The following is a 16250-nucleotide window of genomic DNA, read 5'->3' as shown; positions in this document are numbered from 1 at the left end:
AGCCAAGTCCGGCCTCGGGCGCCATAGGAAACTCCGCCTCGCCCGACCCCAGGGCTCGGACTCGGCTTCAGCCCCGAAAGACGACGAACTCCGCCTCGCCCGACCCCAGGGCTCGGACTCGGCCTCGGCCCCGGAAGACGACGAACTCCGCCTCGCCCGACCTCAGGGCTTGGACTCGGCCTCGGCCCCGGAAGACGACGAACTCCGCCTCGCCCGACCCTAGGGCTCGGACTCGGCCTCGGCCCCAAAAGACGACGAACTCCGCCTCGCCCGACCCCAAGGCTCGGACTCGGCCCTGGCCTCAGCCGACGGTCTCCGCCTCGCCCGACCCCAGGGCTCGGACTCGGCCTCGGCCCCAAAAGACGACGAACTCAGCCTCGCCCGACCCCAGGGCTCGGACTCGGCCCTGGCCTCAGCCGACGGTCTCCGCCTCGCCCGACCCAGGGGCTCGGACTCGACCTCGACCACGGAAGACAGACTCGACCTCGACCTCGGAGGAGCCTCCACCTCGCCCGACCCAGGGCTCGGACCGACCATGTCGCAGGAGGGGCCATCATTGCCCTACCCCTAGCTAGCTCTGGCTACAGGGAACAAGACCAGCGTCCCATCTGGCTCGCCCCGGCAAAGCAAATAATGATGGCGCCCCATGTGCTCCATGACGATGGCGGCTCTCAGCCCCCTTACGGAAGCAAGGAGACGTCAGCAAGGACTCGACAACCCCGACAGCTGTCCTTCCGCCAGGCTCCAGCGCTCCTCCGACGGCCACGACATCTCATGAACAGGGTGCCAAAACCTCTCCGGCTGCCACGACGGCATGTACTTAGGGCACTAGCTCCTCTCTACTAGACACGTTAGCACACTGCTACATATCCCATTATACACCTGGACCCTCTCCTTACGCCTATAAAAGGAAGGTCTAGGGCCCTCTTACAGAGGGTTGGCCGCGCGGGGAAGGACGGGACGGCGCGCGCATAAGCCTCTCGCTCCCTCCCGCACGGACGCTTGTAACCCCCTACTGCAAGTGCACCCGACCTGGGCGCGGGACAAACACGAAGGCCGCGGGTTTCCCCTTTTACGCCTGTCTCCCTCCGGTTTTTCCCCCTTCGCGCTCCGTCTCGCGCTGACCCATCTGGGCTGGGGCACGCGGCGACAATTTACTCGTCGGTCCAGGGACCCCCCGGGGTCGAAACGCCGACATCGGGCGTCGACCTCACGTTTGAGACAAAGACGAGCGTCGTTTCCCTACGACATGCCAACCCCAAGCAGACGGACGACGCCAGCACGCTCGCAAAGGACATGCTGGGCGTTAGCCTCGTACCTGAGACAACGGTGCAGTCCATCCCTGACGCGACTTCGTCACCATCCGTCGATCAAGAGGTACTGCCCGTTTCCCATCCCATGCCTTTTGGATTCAGCTGCGACCCACCAAGTGACCCCACTTCGGTGGACGCTTTCATAAAGGCATGTCCAAACCCTCCGGGGTATCATATGCGGTCGACCTGGGACCGACTGACGGGCGTCTCAACCTACGGGCCCCTGGGTTCCGAGGAAGATGACGAGCCCGACTCTGGTTGGGATTTCTCCAGTCTCGATAACCCCAGTGCCATGCGGGACTTCATGACCGCATGTGACTACTGCCTCTCTGAATGCTCCGATAGTAGCCACAGCCTCGGCGACGAGGACTGTGGCCCAAGTCGCGAATGCTTCCACGTCGATCTAGGGGGTCTCGACGAAGGCAACCATCTTGGTATGCTGGAGGACGGTGATCCCCCTAGGCCTGCGCCTCGCGTTGACATCCTTCGGGAGCTAGCTGTGGTCCCAGTCCCTGTGGGGGGTCAGGACGCACAGCTCGAGCAAATCCGCGAGATGTAGGCCAGGCTCGACGAGGAAGCACGACAACTTGTGCAGCTTCGGCAAAATGTCGGGCAGAAGTGGGCAGGCCGAGCACCGGCCGGAGAAGCGCGTCATCTTGCCCAGGACGACCTACACCGCATTGCCGACGATACCAGGGCAAGGCTGCCCACAACTTCCAATGGGGTCGGCCAGAACCTGGCTGCAGCAGCGATACTACTCCGAGCGATACCGGAACCATCCACCACCGAGGGCGGCGTATCCAGGGAGAGCTCAAGAATCTCCTGGAAGATGTCGCGGTCCGACGGGCCGAGAGCTCTGCCTCCCGAAGGCAGGGGTACCCCCCGGAGCATCGCGTCGCGACTTCCCGATTCATGCGGGAAGCCTCGGTCCACACCAGGCGAACGCGGAACACAGCGCCTGCGGCCCCGGGTCGCCTCGGCAACGAGCACCACCGCCGCAACCGTCGAGCTCACCTCGACGAGAAGGTGCGCCGAGGCTACCACCCCAGGCGTGGGGGACACTACGACAGCGGGGAGGATCGGAGCCCCTCACCTGAACCACCCGGTCCGCAAGCTTTCAGCCGGGCCATACAACGGGCGCCGTTCCCGACCCGGTTCCGAACCCCGACTACCATCACCAAGTACTCGGGGGAGTCAAAGCCGGAACTGTGGCTCGCGGACTACCGACTGGCCTGCCAGCTGGGTGGGACAGACTATGACAACCTCATCATCCGCAACCTTCCCCTGTTCCTCTCCGACGCCGCCCAAGCCTGGCTGGAGCATCTGCCTCCTGCGCAGATCTCCAACTGGGACGACCTGGTCAAAGCCTTCGCCGGCAACTTCCAGGGCACATACGTGCGCCCTGGGAACTCCTGGGATCTCCGTAGCTGCCGCCAGCAGCCGAGAGAATCCCTCTGGGATTACATCCGGCGATTTTCGAAGCAGCGCACCGAGCAGCCCAACATCACTGACTCGAATGTCATCGGCGCGTTCCTCGCCGGCACCACTTGCCGCGACCTGGTGAGCTTGCTGGGTCGCAAGACTCCCACCAGGGCGAGCGAGCTGATGGACATCGCCACCAAGTTCGCCTCTGGTCAGGACACGGTCGAGGCCATCTTCCGGAAGGACAAGCAGCCTCAGGGGCGCCAGCCGGAAGACGTCCCTGAGGCGTCCGCTCAGCGCGGCACCAAGAAGAAGGGTAAGAAGAAGTCGCAAACGAAACGCGACGCCGCCAACGCAGACCTTGTCGCCACCGCCAAGCACAGGAACCCTCGGAAGCCTCCCGGAGGCGCCAACCTGTTTGACAAGATGCTCAAGGAGTCGTGCCCCTATCATCAGGGTCCCGTCAAGCACACCCTTGAGGAGTGCGTCATGCTTCGGCGCTACTTCCACAAGGCTGGGCCACCGGCGAAAGGTAGCAGAGCCCACGACAACGACAAGAAGGAGGGCCACATGGCAGAGGAGTTCCCCGAGGTCCGCGACTGCTTCATGATCTACGGTGGGCAAGTGGCAAACGCCTCAGCTCGGCACCGCAAGCAAGAGCGCTGGGAGGTCTGCTCGGTGAAGGTGGCGGCGCCAGTCTACCTAGACTGGTCCGACAAGCCCATCACCTTCGACCAGGGTGACCACCCCGACCGCGTGCCGAGCCCGAGAAAGTACCCGCTCGTTGTCGATCCCGTCATCGGCAACATCAGGCTTACCAAGGTCCTCATGGACGGAGGCAGCAGCCTCAACATCATCTACGCCGAGACCCTCGGGCTCCTGCAGATCGATCTGTCCTCGATCTAGGCCGGCGCGGCACCCTTTCACGGGATCATCCGCGGGAAACGCGTCCAACCCCTCGGGCAACTCGATCTGCCTGTCTGCTTCGGGACTCCCTCCAACTTCCAAAAGGAAACCCTCACATTCGAGGTGGTCGGGTTCCGAGGAACCTACCACGCAGTACTGGGGAGACCATGCTACGCCAAGTTCATGGCCGTCCCCAACTACACCTACCTCAAGCTCAAGATGCCGGGCCCCAACGGGGTCATCACCGTCGGCTCCACGTACCGACACGCGTACGAATGCGACGTGGAGTGCGTGGAGTACGCCGAGGCCCTCGCCGAATCCGAGGCCCTCATCGCCGACCTGGAGAGCCTCTCCAAGGAAGCGCCAGACGCGAAGCGCCACACCGGCAACTTTGAGCCAGCTGAGACGGTTAAGTACGTCCCTCTCGACCCCAGCAACGACGCCTCCAAGCAGATCCGGATCGGCTCCGAGCTCGACCCCAAATAGGAAGCAGTGCTCGTCAACTTTCTCTGCGCGAACGCCGAGGTTTTTGCGTGGAGTCCCTCGGACATGCCTGGCATACCAAGGGATGTCGCCGAGCACTCGCTGGATATCCGAGCCGGAGTCCGACCCGTGAAGCAGCCTCTGTGCCGATTCGACGAAGAAAAGCGCAGAGCCATAGGCGAGGAGATCCACAAGCTGATGGCTGCAGGGTTCATCAAAGAGGTATTCCATCCCGAATGGCTTGCCAACCCTGTGCTTGTGAGAAAGAAAGGAGGGAAATGGCGGATGTGTGTAGACTACAGTGGTCTAAACAAAGCATGTCCAAAAGTTCCCTACCCTCTGCCTTGCATCGATCAAATCGTGGATTCCACTGCTAGGTGCAAAACCCTGTCTTTCCTCGATGCCTACTCAGGGTATCACCAAATCAGGATGAAAGAGTCCGACCAGCTCGCGACTTCTTTCATCACACCCTTTGGCATGTACTGCTACATTACTATGCCATTCGGTTTGAGGAATGCGGGTGCGACATACCAAAGGTGCATGAACCACGTGTTCAGAGAACATTGGCCGAACGGTCGAGGCTTACGTCGATGACATCGTAGTCAAGACAAGGAAAGCCTCCGACCTCCTCTCCGACCTTGAAACGACATTCAAGTGTCTCAAGGCGAAAGGCGTAAAACTCAATCTCGAGAAGTGTGTCTTCGGAGTCCCCCGAGGCATGCTCCTGGGGTTCATCGTCTCTGAGCAGGGCATCGAGGCCAACCCGGAGAAAATCGCGGCCATCACCAACATGGGGCCCATCAAGGACTTGAAAGGAGTATAGAGGGTCATGGGATGCCTTGCGGCCCTGAGCCGTTTCATCTCGCGCCTCGGCGAAAGAGGCCTACCTCTGTACTGCCTCTTGAGGAAGACCAAGCGCTTCACTTGGACCCCCGAGGCCGAGGAAGCCCTCGGGAACCTAAAGGCGCTCCTTACAAGCGCGCCCATCTTGGTGCCCCTCGCTGCTGGAGAAGCCCTCTTGATCTACGTCATCGCTACCACTCAGGTGGTCAGCGCCGCGATCGTGGTCGAGAGACGAGAAGAGGGGCATGCATTGCCCGTCCAGAGGCCGGTCTACTTCATCAGTGAAGTACTGTCCGAGACCAAAATCCGCTACCCGCAAATCCAGAAGCTACTATACGCGGTAATTCTGACGCGGCGAAAGTTGCGACACTACTTCGAGTCTCATCCGGTGACTGTGGTGTCATCCTTCCCCCTGGGAGAGATCATCCAGTGCCGAGAGGCCTCGAGTAGGATTGCAAAGTGGGCAGTGGAGATCAAGGGCGAGACAATCTCGTTCGCCCCTCGGAAGGCCATCAAGTCCCAAGTCTTGGCGGACTTTGTGGCTGAATGGGTCGACACCCAGCTTCCAGCAGCTCCGATCCAACCGGAACTCTGGACCATGTTTTTCGACGGGTCGTTGATGAAAACAAGAGCGGGCACGGGCATGCTCTTCATCTCACCCCTCAGGAAGCACCTCTGCTACGTGTTGCGCCTCCATTTCCCGGCGTCCAACAACGTGGCCGAGTACGAGGCTCTGGTTAACGGGTTGCGCATCACCATCGAGCTAGGGGTCCGACGCCTCGACGCTCGTGGCGACTCGTAGCTCGTCATCGACCAAGTCATGAAGAACTCCCATTGCCACGACCCGAAGATGGAAGCCTACTGCGATGAGGTTCTGCGCCTGGAGGACAAGTTCTTCGGGCTCGAACTCAACCACATCGCCCGATGATACAACGAGACTGCGGACGAGCTGGCTAAGATAGCCTCGAGGCGGACAACGGTTCCCCCGGATGTCTTCTCCTGAGACCTACATCAACCCTCAGTCAAGACCGACGACACGCTCGAGCCCGAGAAGGTCTCGGCCCTACTCGAGGTGCCCTCGGCTCAGCCCGAGGCACCCTCGGCCCCCGAGGGTGAGGCACTGCGCGTCGAGGAAGAGAGGAATGGGGTCCCGCCTAATCAAAGCTGGCAGACACCGTACCTGCAATATCTCCACCGAGGAGAGCTACCCCTCGATAGGGCCGAAGCTCGACGACTGGCGTGGCGCGCCAAGTCATTCGTCTTGCTGGGTGACGGGAAGGAGCTCTACCACCACAACCCCTCAGGCATCCTCCAGCGATGCATATCCATCACCGAAGGTCAGGAGTTATTACAAGAAATACACTCGGGGGCTTGCGGTCACCACGCAACACCTCGGGCCCTCATTGGAAACGCCTTCCGACAGGGTTTCTACTGGCCAACCATGGTGGCCGACGCCACTAGGATTGTACGCACCTGCCAAGGGTGTCAATTCTACGAAAAGCAGACCCACCTGCCCGCTCAGGCCCTGCAGACAATACCCATCACCTGGCCGTTCGCTGTGTAGGGTCTGGACCTCGTCGGACCCTTACAGAAGGCACCCAGGGGCTACACGCACCTGCTGGTCTCTATCGACAAATTCTCCAAGTGGATCGAGATCCGACCCCTAAACAGCATCAGGTCCGAACAGGCGGTGGCGTTCTTCACCAACATCATCCATCGCTTTGGGGTCCCGAACTCCATCATCACCGACAACGGCACCCAGTTCACCGGCAGAAAGTTCCTAGACTTCTGCGAGGATCACCACATCCGGGTGGACTGGGCCGCCGTAGCTCACCCCATGATGAATGGGCAAGTAGAGCGTGCCAACGACATGATTCTGCAAGGACTCAAGCCACGGATCTACAACGACCTCAACAAGTTCGGCAGGCGGTGGATGAAGGAACTCCCTTCGGTGGTCTGGAGTCTGAGAACGACGCCAAGCCGAGCCACGGGCTTCACGCCGTTTTTTCTAGTCTATGGGACCGAAGCTATCTTGCCCACAGACTTGGAATACGGATCCCCGAGGACGAGGGCGTACGACGACCGAAGCAATCAAACCAACCGAGAAGACTCACTGGACCAGTTGGAAGAGGCTCGGGACATGGCCTTACTACACTCGACGCGGTATCAGCAGTCCCTGCGACGCTACCACGCCCGAGGGGTTCGGTCCCGAGACCTCCAGGTGGCCGACTTGGTGCTTCGACTATGACAAGACGCCCGAGGGCGCCACAAGCTCACGCCTCCCTGGGAAGGGCCATTCATCAACGCCAAGATTTTGAAGCCCGGAACATACAAGCTGGCCAACAGTCAAGGCGAGGTCTACAACAACGCTTGGAACATCCGACAACTACGTCGCTTCTACCCTTAAGATGTTTTCAAGTCGTTCATACACCTCGTTTACATACGCCAACAAAGTCCAACCATCAAGGAAGGGTCAGCCTTGCCTCGGCAAAGCCCGACCCTCCCTCGGGGGCTAGAAGGGGGGCACCCCCTCTGCGTCAAAATTTTCCTCGGAAAAAGTCTCTCTGCCAGAACATCTTTCGTGCTTTTCGACTACTTCGAAAGTGGGATCCTGAAAACGACGGAGTACACGTAAGCAGGCAAGGTCGACCGAGCCGAGGGACTCCTACGCCTCCGGGATATAGATACCTCACTCATCACCTTCTGCGATAAGTAACTCACGCTCGGATAAGCGATTCCGCTGACCGAACAAGCTTAACGTTCGAAAGCTTTTCTGCCGAAACGATTTTTTGTGTCTTCTCGACTATATCGATAACAGAATCCAACGGACGAGTAAGAGTACACGTAAGCGGCAAGGCCGACCGAGCCGAGGGACTCCTACGCCTTCGGGATACGGATACCTCACTCATCGCCTTCCGTGAAAAGTAACTCTTGCTCGGATAAGCAATTCTGTTACCGACGAACAAGTCCTGATACTCGAAACAAGGGGAAAAGAAACGCAGATCTACAACACGACGACGATATGTTTGGGCCTCGGCAGCCGCCAAAAAACATACACACACTACAGATAAACTGTTCCTGCAGGATCGGACATCAGCAGGGGGAGCTGCAGCACCCTCGGCATCGACTCCACCTTTGGCGGAGTCCGACCTAGCCTCGGACGGCGACACGGTCGAAGGATCTTCACCTCGAAGGAACCTATCAGCACCACGCCTGGGCCATCGTCGCTGGGGTCTCCTCCAGGAACTCGGCCCAAGCAGACGTCTCGACCGGCCACTCCGTAGCCCCAGCCAGTTGTCCCCCGAGGACATCAGCCCGGCTCGTGGCCTCGGCAACCCAACTCCGGCATCGGTCCCGCCAGTGGACGGCCTGGCCAGGCTCCGGCCGACAAAGCTTCTTTTTGAGTCAACTCTGCCTCTCTCCGTGCTGGCACCGCTGCCTCCGGCTTCGGCTCATCGCAGAGCGGCCGAGGGTTTCTTTAACTAAGCAAGAGAAGCCTCGGGCGGCAAGGCCGACCGAACCGAGGGACTCCTACGCCTCCGGGATACGGATACCTCACTCGTCACCTTCCGCACGAGGCAACTCACACTTGGTTAAGCGATTCAGCTAGCCGACGGGCGAGTCCTAGTGCTCGAAATGAGGAAAAAACATGGCTTTACGCCAAAATACCTACATGTTCAGGCCCCGACAGCCACAATGAACAGACACCGGCACTCAAGGTGCCATTACAAACGGAACTTCGGTTCCCCTCCCACGGGTATGAACAACCTCCACATCGGAGAGCCTGCGGGACGACAAACTCCGAGCGACTCGCCAGCGACCTCTGCAGCAGCAGCGATGGACCCAGGACGGACGTTGCCGCCAGAAGGCTCTCGTTCGCGTCCCCACTCAAGGGACGAGAACAAAACATTAAAGCCAAAGAGCCGGAGGTTGGTCCGCGGGTAGCGCTGACGGTCTCGTCAGCGGAGAAGCTTTCTCCAGCTGCCACCACCTCAGCACCGATGGCGGCGTCCACCTGTCCACCGACACCGCACCAGCAAGCGCCGGCCGCCCCAAAGCGCACCGGCAGGTCCTCACTCTCGCCCTCACCACGAAAATGAGGACAGAGGACGGAATGTTGCACCCTGGCTGGGCAGCAACAGTTCGCCTTCCCCGACATGGTTGGAGGGCGCCTCCTCCGCAGAGCTGGAGGATGGTTTCCACCCCCAGAAGCTGGAAGAAGAGGTGGCCCGCCGACCCGTGCGGGAGGTAGAGCTCCAGCTCGCCTCGCCCTCCGCCCCAGCAAGGATGATGAAGATCCTTGAAGCTGAGGGCGGGGCAGAGGCCATAGCCCGGCTTGCTTCTCCCCACCATCGAACTCGTGGTCACCGTCTTGGGTGACCACCGACGAGGGGATGTAGCCGGGCTGCCTGATGAAAATCCTTGAAGACGAGCGATGGCTGAAAGGTACCAACTTCCGCGAAGTTGCATTCCTCCAACGACGACAAGACGAATGCAACGCGGGCGCTCCCCATCCGGGGGCTCGGAAGGTGGAAGGACGCGATGCATGAGGAAAGTGCGAGGACATGGTTGCCATCCAAAGGGGTCGCTCTCCTTTTAAAGGTGACTCTCCCCACTTGCGTCCTCAGCCGTCGCGAACTGAGTCTTCATGTAACGCCCTGAATTTGGGGGGTAGAATTTTTACTTCTTTTCTCTCACCAAATTCGGGCGTTACTCTCTTTTCTCTTCTAGATTCGCTCTTTCTTCCCAATTTCAAACCAGTATAGTGACAAGTGTTCGTGTTGTGTATGAACCAAAACCTAAGTGCCATGGGTGTTGCATCATGCCGACGCACATTTCTTTGTCTGATATTGCGTGTTCGTCTCGTTCTGTCTCGGTTTTCGGTTCGCGATTGGAGCTCGTGTCGTGCGTCTCGGATTGGGTCATGCGTGTCGTGGGTTTCGATTCGCGAAGTGGCTCGGCCCAACCCAGCGCGGCCCGGTCCGGCTCGCCCTGGCCCCTGGCGCCCCCACCCTCCCACGCGCCCCCTCCTCCTCTCCCTCTCTCATTTGGATCTCCCGCGCAACAACCTCCCTCTCCCTCTTGCACCTCTCTCTCCCCGTGGTGCCCTAGGGATTGGAGACGGCGATCACCGGAATTTGGACCCCGAGGTGAACTCCCCTCCCCTTCCCTCCTCCTCTCTCTCCCTCTCCCTCCCCTTCCCTTCCCTGCGCGCCCCCTCTCTCTCCCCTGCGCGCGGCGCTCGCCCGCCCCGCCCCGGCCCTGTGCGCGGCGGCGCCCGCCCCCGCCCCTCCCCTGCGCACAGCGGTGCCTGCCGCTGCCCCATCCCGGCGCGGCGGCGGCGCCCGCCCCCACCCCGGCCCGCGGCGGCGCTCGCCCGCCCCCCCGCCCTGGCCCCTCGCGGTGGCGGCGCCCGCCCCCACCCCGGCCTGCGGCGGCGGCGCCCACCCCCTGCCCTCCCGGCGCGGCGGCGCCCGCCCCCCACCCTGGCCCCCCCGGCGTGGCCCGCCCGCCCCTGCCCCCGGCGCGGCCCCTGCCCCCGGCGCGCAGCTCCCTGCGCGCGGCCTCGGCCCCCTGCACGCGGCGTCCCGGCCCTCGGCGTGGCCCGCGTGGCCTCACGCTTCCCCGTTTACCCCTAGCACGTTCCCGCGTGCGCAACCCCACGCGCGCGGTGATTATTCTTGTTTTTTTGTTAGTTTCAAACTCCGTTAGTTAGCATGCTGCGTCGCGCGCTTCGTCGCGCGACGATTCCTTTAGTTTATATTTCTTAAAGTGTTGTGTCACGCGCTTCGTCGCGCGACGATCTATTTTAATTTCAGGTTGTTTAAGGTGCGATGTCGCGCGACCAGACACGCGACGTTCCACTTTAAACCTAGCTCTGTTGGAGTATGTCGATGTGCGCTTCGTCGCACGATGCTTACCGTCTATTTATAATTAGTGCAAGCGTCTCGTTGGGCGCTTTGTCGCGCAGCGAGTCGTTTACTTGTTAATGCAATCTAAATGTCGGGTCGTACGTCTCGACGTGCGGCCACTCCCTTTCACTCATCTTCAATTGTTTATAATGATTAAATGTGGAACTTGACTTTACTTTATGCCAAACGTAACATCCAAATTAATTCCTTTCCATTAAGCGAGTAGTTTGATTTACAATCTTGTAACGTGATCGTTTCTCGACTGTCTTTTTCTCTTTCTCTCCTAGCCTTAAGTGCGAACCCGCGTGGAACGTCTGTTTACTTACTACATTCTATTGTATGGTGTACTGCTCTTTTGTATTAAATATGTGGATGTATGTATGTTTGCGCTCGCATAGAGAACGATTCGGTCGAGGAGCCCAAAGAACTCGCAGGAGAAGCCCCTGAGCAGCAGTCGGTTGGTGGAGGCAAGTGTCCCTTGACCTATCTCTGTCCTATACATTCTTTAAGTCACCTCCCGCATTACACTTTTTTGCCTAAGGATTGACTAGCTTTTGTTATCCCTTACCTTGCTTACCTATTTGGGTTGGATTATTATTGTTTAGCTTTATGCTATTGCTCAACTATAATCAATGAACATGATGAGATTATCTATGATACGCTGTTTTCCCCCTCTTCTTATTATGATGTTCTACTTGTGGCCTTTAAGGGGGCTCGAGCGGTTTCTCGAGTGCCTCTCCGTAAGGACCTGTTCTTTGGATGACCGCCCAGGAAAACAGTGCAACCATGAGGGTGGAATGGGGTGCCCTTAGCTGAATAATCAGAGGATCTGGGGTGTAGTTCGCTTAGCCGTTGTGCCGTCAATGGTGCTCGGTGTATGCGGCTCGCTCTGCCAAGTTTGGGTTCGCCCCTTGGGGAGGAGTGCGGTGCATTTAGGAAACCTAACGGGTGGCTACAGCCCTAGGGAATCTTTGTAAAGGCTACATAGTGATGCCCTGCTGGGTCACCTTGGTAGTGATCAATGGAGAGTCATGATCTCCGGGCAGAAAGGGAATCATGGCTTGTGGGTAAAGTGCACAACCTCTGCAGAGTGTTTGAAAACTGATATATCAGTCGTGCTCGCGGTTATAAGCGGCCAAGGGAGCTCCAGTGATTAGTGGTACTTGATCAGAGACATTTTGGTTTACAGGTGGCAATGAGATTGATGGTTCTGGTTATGATTATGGTACTGGTAAGTGGTATTCTTTCCATTCGGAAAGGGTACATCGGGCTAATAACTTGGGTTAATGTTAAAACCTGGCTTTCTATTAGTAAATAATAATCTGACCAACTAAAAGCAACTGCTTGACTTATCCCCACATAAAGCTAGTCCACTACAGCCAAACCCCCCTCCCTAGGTTGTCAGCATTGCAACCACTGCTCAGGAGAAGATGAAGCCGTGGAAGGAGACTTCCAGGAGTTCCAGGACTACGACGAGTTCTAGGCGTGGGTTAGCGGCAACCCCCAGTCGGCTGCCTGTGAAGGCCGCGTTTATCTACGTTTCTTTTCCGCACTTTGATTTATTGCAAAGACTACGTGGATGTCTCAGACATATGATGTAATCGACTATTATTTCCCTTTTTAATACTATTTGAGCACTGTGTGATGATGTCCATGTTATGTAACTGCTATGTACGTGAATTGCTGATCCTGGAACGTACATGGTTCGCATTCGGTTTGCCTTCTAGAACCGAGTGTGACATAGGTGGTATCAAAGTCGTGCTGACTGTAGGACCGCTAACCTAGAGTAGAATGGTCGTTCTAAGGACTATAGACCTCTGTCCCTGCCTTGACTTTGATATCCCTTCAAAAGTTGGTCATACCGACCAAACCTATGTTCTACTATATATTATACCTTGCTGAAAATTATGTTTTATTCTAATCCTTCATTTATTTATAATTCATTACTTGCTGGTCATATTAATTCTGTTCTCACTCTTTTGCTTGCGGTGTCTTTTGTAGATGGCTCGTCTTAGACACACTACACGAAAGTCTGTCATCCCCTTCTTACCCTCCCGCCTTGCTGAGCGTCCGCTTCGCCGTCCCGTGGCCGGTCAGTCCAATCACTTGGAGAGGCTGCACCACCGCCTGCATGAGGAGCAGGAGCGTCGACGACAGGAGCAGCAGGGCTCTTCTTCCTCGCTCCACCAGGAGATAGAGTATGTGAGGAGCTGCTCCCCTGTGCTTCCTCTGGAGGCGCACCCTGCACCACCACTAGGCGCCCCAGCCTCTGGAGTAGCTGCTGGAGGAGACCCAGACGACGGAGGTGGCGACGATAGCTCGAGCCACGACACCGACTTCTCTGCTGACCAGGAGCCGGAAGGATGGGTTGCTCGACCCATCACTCGTGACGCTGCTCGCGGGTGTCACTTCCATGATGCGCTCGACACCCTGCTACGTCGGGCACTTAACCGGCGTACTTGGTCCATCGAGTATCGCTGTGTGGTCTACCAGCATAGTCACGGGGTCTACCCGGACCGCTGGGAGGCGACCTGCTTGGTGCGCCATCCAGAGAACAGTCTCCAGGGTGCGAAGGCCTGCTCAGAGCACTATTCCATCTCTGAGCGGGACTCAGCTGAGGCGGCCTGCAAGATGCCGCACGGCGTGCGCTTTCGCACTACTGCTCGGTTCTCGGTGGGGTAGCTGACGGTTTCAACCTAAAGTATTACCCCTGTCGTCCATCTGGCAGCACAGGAGGCGTGATTGTCTCACCTGTTGGTGAGGACAATCCTAGGTTGAGCAGCACAGTCAACCTAGCCACCGTGCTAAACATGGAGCTGGACCATGCACTAGATGAGCTGAGTAGGGCTCATGCTAAGATCGCCCTGCTGCGGGCTGAGCGCGCGGAACGTCGTCACCTGGATGATGGTTCCCCCGCTCCCGTCGGGACTCAGCACCCGTATCGCTCACCTCGGCGTGGACGCCAGTCTTATGGCAATCCCGACTGCAAGACCAAGATAAATCTAGAACCATAGATTGTTAGAGTTGGATCTTGTAATTAATACAAAATATATACGTAGAAGCTACAGTCTTAGCGTTAGTCTCGCTCTTAGTTAGTCTTAGTTAGATAGGGTAGTTTGCTATATCCTGTGCATTTATGTTTGTCATGATGAACTATGTTTGGTTTGGATCTTTGTAATGACTGTCACCAGAGTGCGGGTATCCCCTGCATTTTGGTTTACCTGTTCTGTTAAAGGAGTTACCTATTTAGTTGGGAAGCCTTTTATTCCACTTTCCTCTTTATCTGAGAAGCTGTGTGGTCTGTGTTGGAGATCAGTGAGGATGCTCATCTGTTTAGTGTGGTGGAGAATTCTATACTCTTTTCTTATGCTGCAAGATTTGCAAGATCATTTCTGATGTGTGGTTGCATTCTGCAGATGTCAGAGAACAGGCGCAGAGGAGGAAGGCGTGCTCAGCAGGAGCAAGCCGCTCAACAGGAAGAGGTGCCCCAGCAACAGCAGCTGCCGCCCCCGCCCCCGATGTCCATCGAGCAGATGTTTCTGATGCAGACTCAGGCAGTCCAAGCCATCGGTCAGACTCTGGCCGCCATTCAGCAGCAGCAGCAGGCACCACCTCAGCCTCAGATGCCTCAGATGCCCAGGGACAAGCGTGCTGAATTCATGAGAGGTCATCCCCCAACGTTTGCTCATTCTTCTGACCCCATGGATGCTGAAGACTGGCTGCGCACTGTGGAGCAGGAGTTGCACACCGCTCAGTGTGACGACAGGGAGAAAGTCCTGTATGGTCCCCGTCTGTTGAGAGGAGCAGCTCAGTCATGGTGGGAGTCTTATCTCGCCACCCATGCCAACCCCGACACCATCACCTGGGAAGAGTTCAGAGGTAGCTTTCGTCAGTACCATGTTCCCGCAGGTCTGATGACAGTGAAGAAGGAGGAGTTCCTGGCCCTCAAGCAAGGATCATCGTCTGTTAGTGAGTACCGAGACAGGTTTCTGCAGTTGTATCGCTATGCTCCTGAAGATGTCAACACCGACGCCAAGCGACAATACCATTTCCTGAGAGGCTTGGTTGACCCTCTTCAGTATCAGCTGATGAATCACACCTTCCCGACATTCCAGCACCTGATTGACAAGGCAATCATGACAGAGAGGAAGCGTAAGGAAATGGAGGATCGTAAGCGCAAGATCAGTGGACCCCAGCCTAGAAGCAGCAATCGCCCTCGTTTCTCAGGCAATCAACCTCAGCAGTTCAGGCAGAACCAGCGTCCACCCCAACATCAGCAGTTCCAAAGGCAGTATCCTCAGCACCAGTATCAGAACCGTCAGAGCAATCAATCAGGAGGTCAGTTTCAGAGGCAGAATCAGCAGGTGCCTCGTCTTCCTGCCCCAGCAAACCAGCAGAACAGTCAGGCAGCACCAGCTCAGGTTGGAAACAGAGCATGTTTCCACTGTGGAGAGCAAGGCCACTGGGTGATGCAATGTCCGAAGAAGGCAGCCCAGCAGCAGTCAGGTCCCAATGCCCCAGCAAAGCAGAATGTGTCTCAGCCCGGAGCAGGCAACCGCTCTCAGCCACGCTACAATCATGGAAGACTGAACCACTTGGAGGCTGAAGCAGTTCAGGAGACCCCCGGCATGATAGTAGGTATGTTCCCAGTCGACTCCCATATTGCAGAAGTGTTATTTGATACTGGAGCAACGCATTCTTTCATTACTGCATCATGGGTAGAAGCACATAATCTTCCAATTACCACCATGTCAACCCCCATTCAAATTGACTCAGCCGATGGTAGAATTCGAGCCGATAGCATTTGTTTGAATGTAAGTGTGGAAATAAGGGGGATAGCGTTTCCCGCTAACCTCATAGTAATGGGTACTCAGGGAATAGATGTCATCCTAGGGATGAATTGGCTAGATAAGTATCAGGCAGTTATCAGTTGTGATAAGAGGACAATCAAGTTGGTGTCGCCACTAGGAGAGGAAGTGGTGACCGAGTTAGTCCCGCCTGAGCCGAAGAAAGGAAGTTGTTATCAGATGGCTGTCGATAGCAGTGAAGCAGACCCAATTGAGAGTATCAAGGTTGTGTCCGAGTTCCCGGATGTGTTTCCAAAGGACTTACCGGGTATGCCACCAGAGCAGAAGGTTGAGTTTGCCATAGAGCTTCTTCCTGGAACTGCCACCATCTTTAAGAGAGCTTACAGAATATCCGGACCAGAGTTGGTTGAACTTAAGAAGCAGATTGATGAGCTGTCAGAGAAAGGTTACATCCGGCCAAGCACCTCGCCTTGGGCCGCCCCTGTCCTATTTGTGGAGAAGAAAGATGGCACCAAAAGGATGTGTATCGATTATCGAGCTCTAAATGAAGTCACGATCAAGAA

This window comes from Zea mays, chromosome 9, assembly GCF_902167145.1.
Source record: "Zea mays cultivar B73 chromosome 9, Zm-B73-REFERENCE-NAM-5.0, whole genome shotgun sequence".
NCBI lineage: Eukaryota > Viridiplantae > Streptophyta > Magnoliopsida > Poales > Poaceae > Zea > Zea mays.
Note: the sequence above shows the minus strand (reverse complement) of the source record.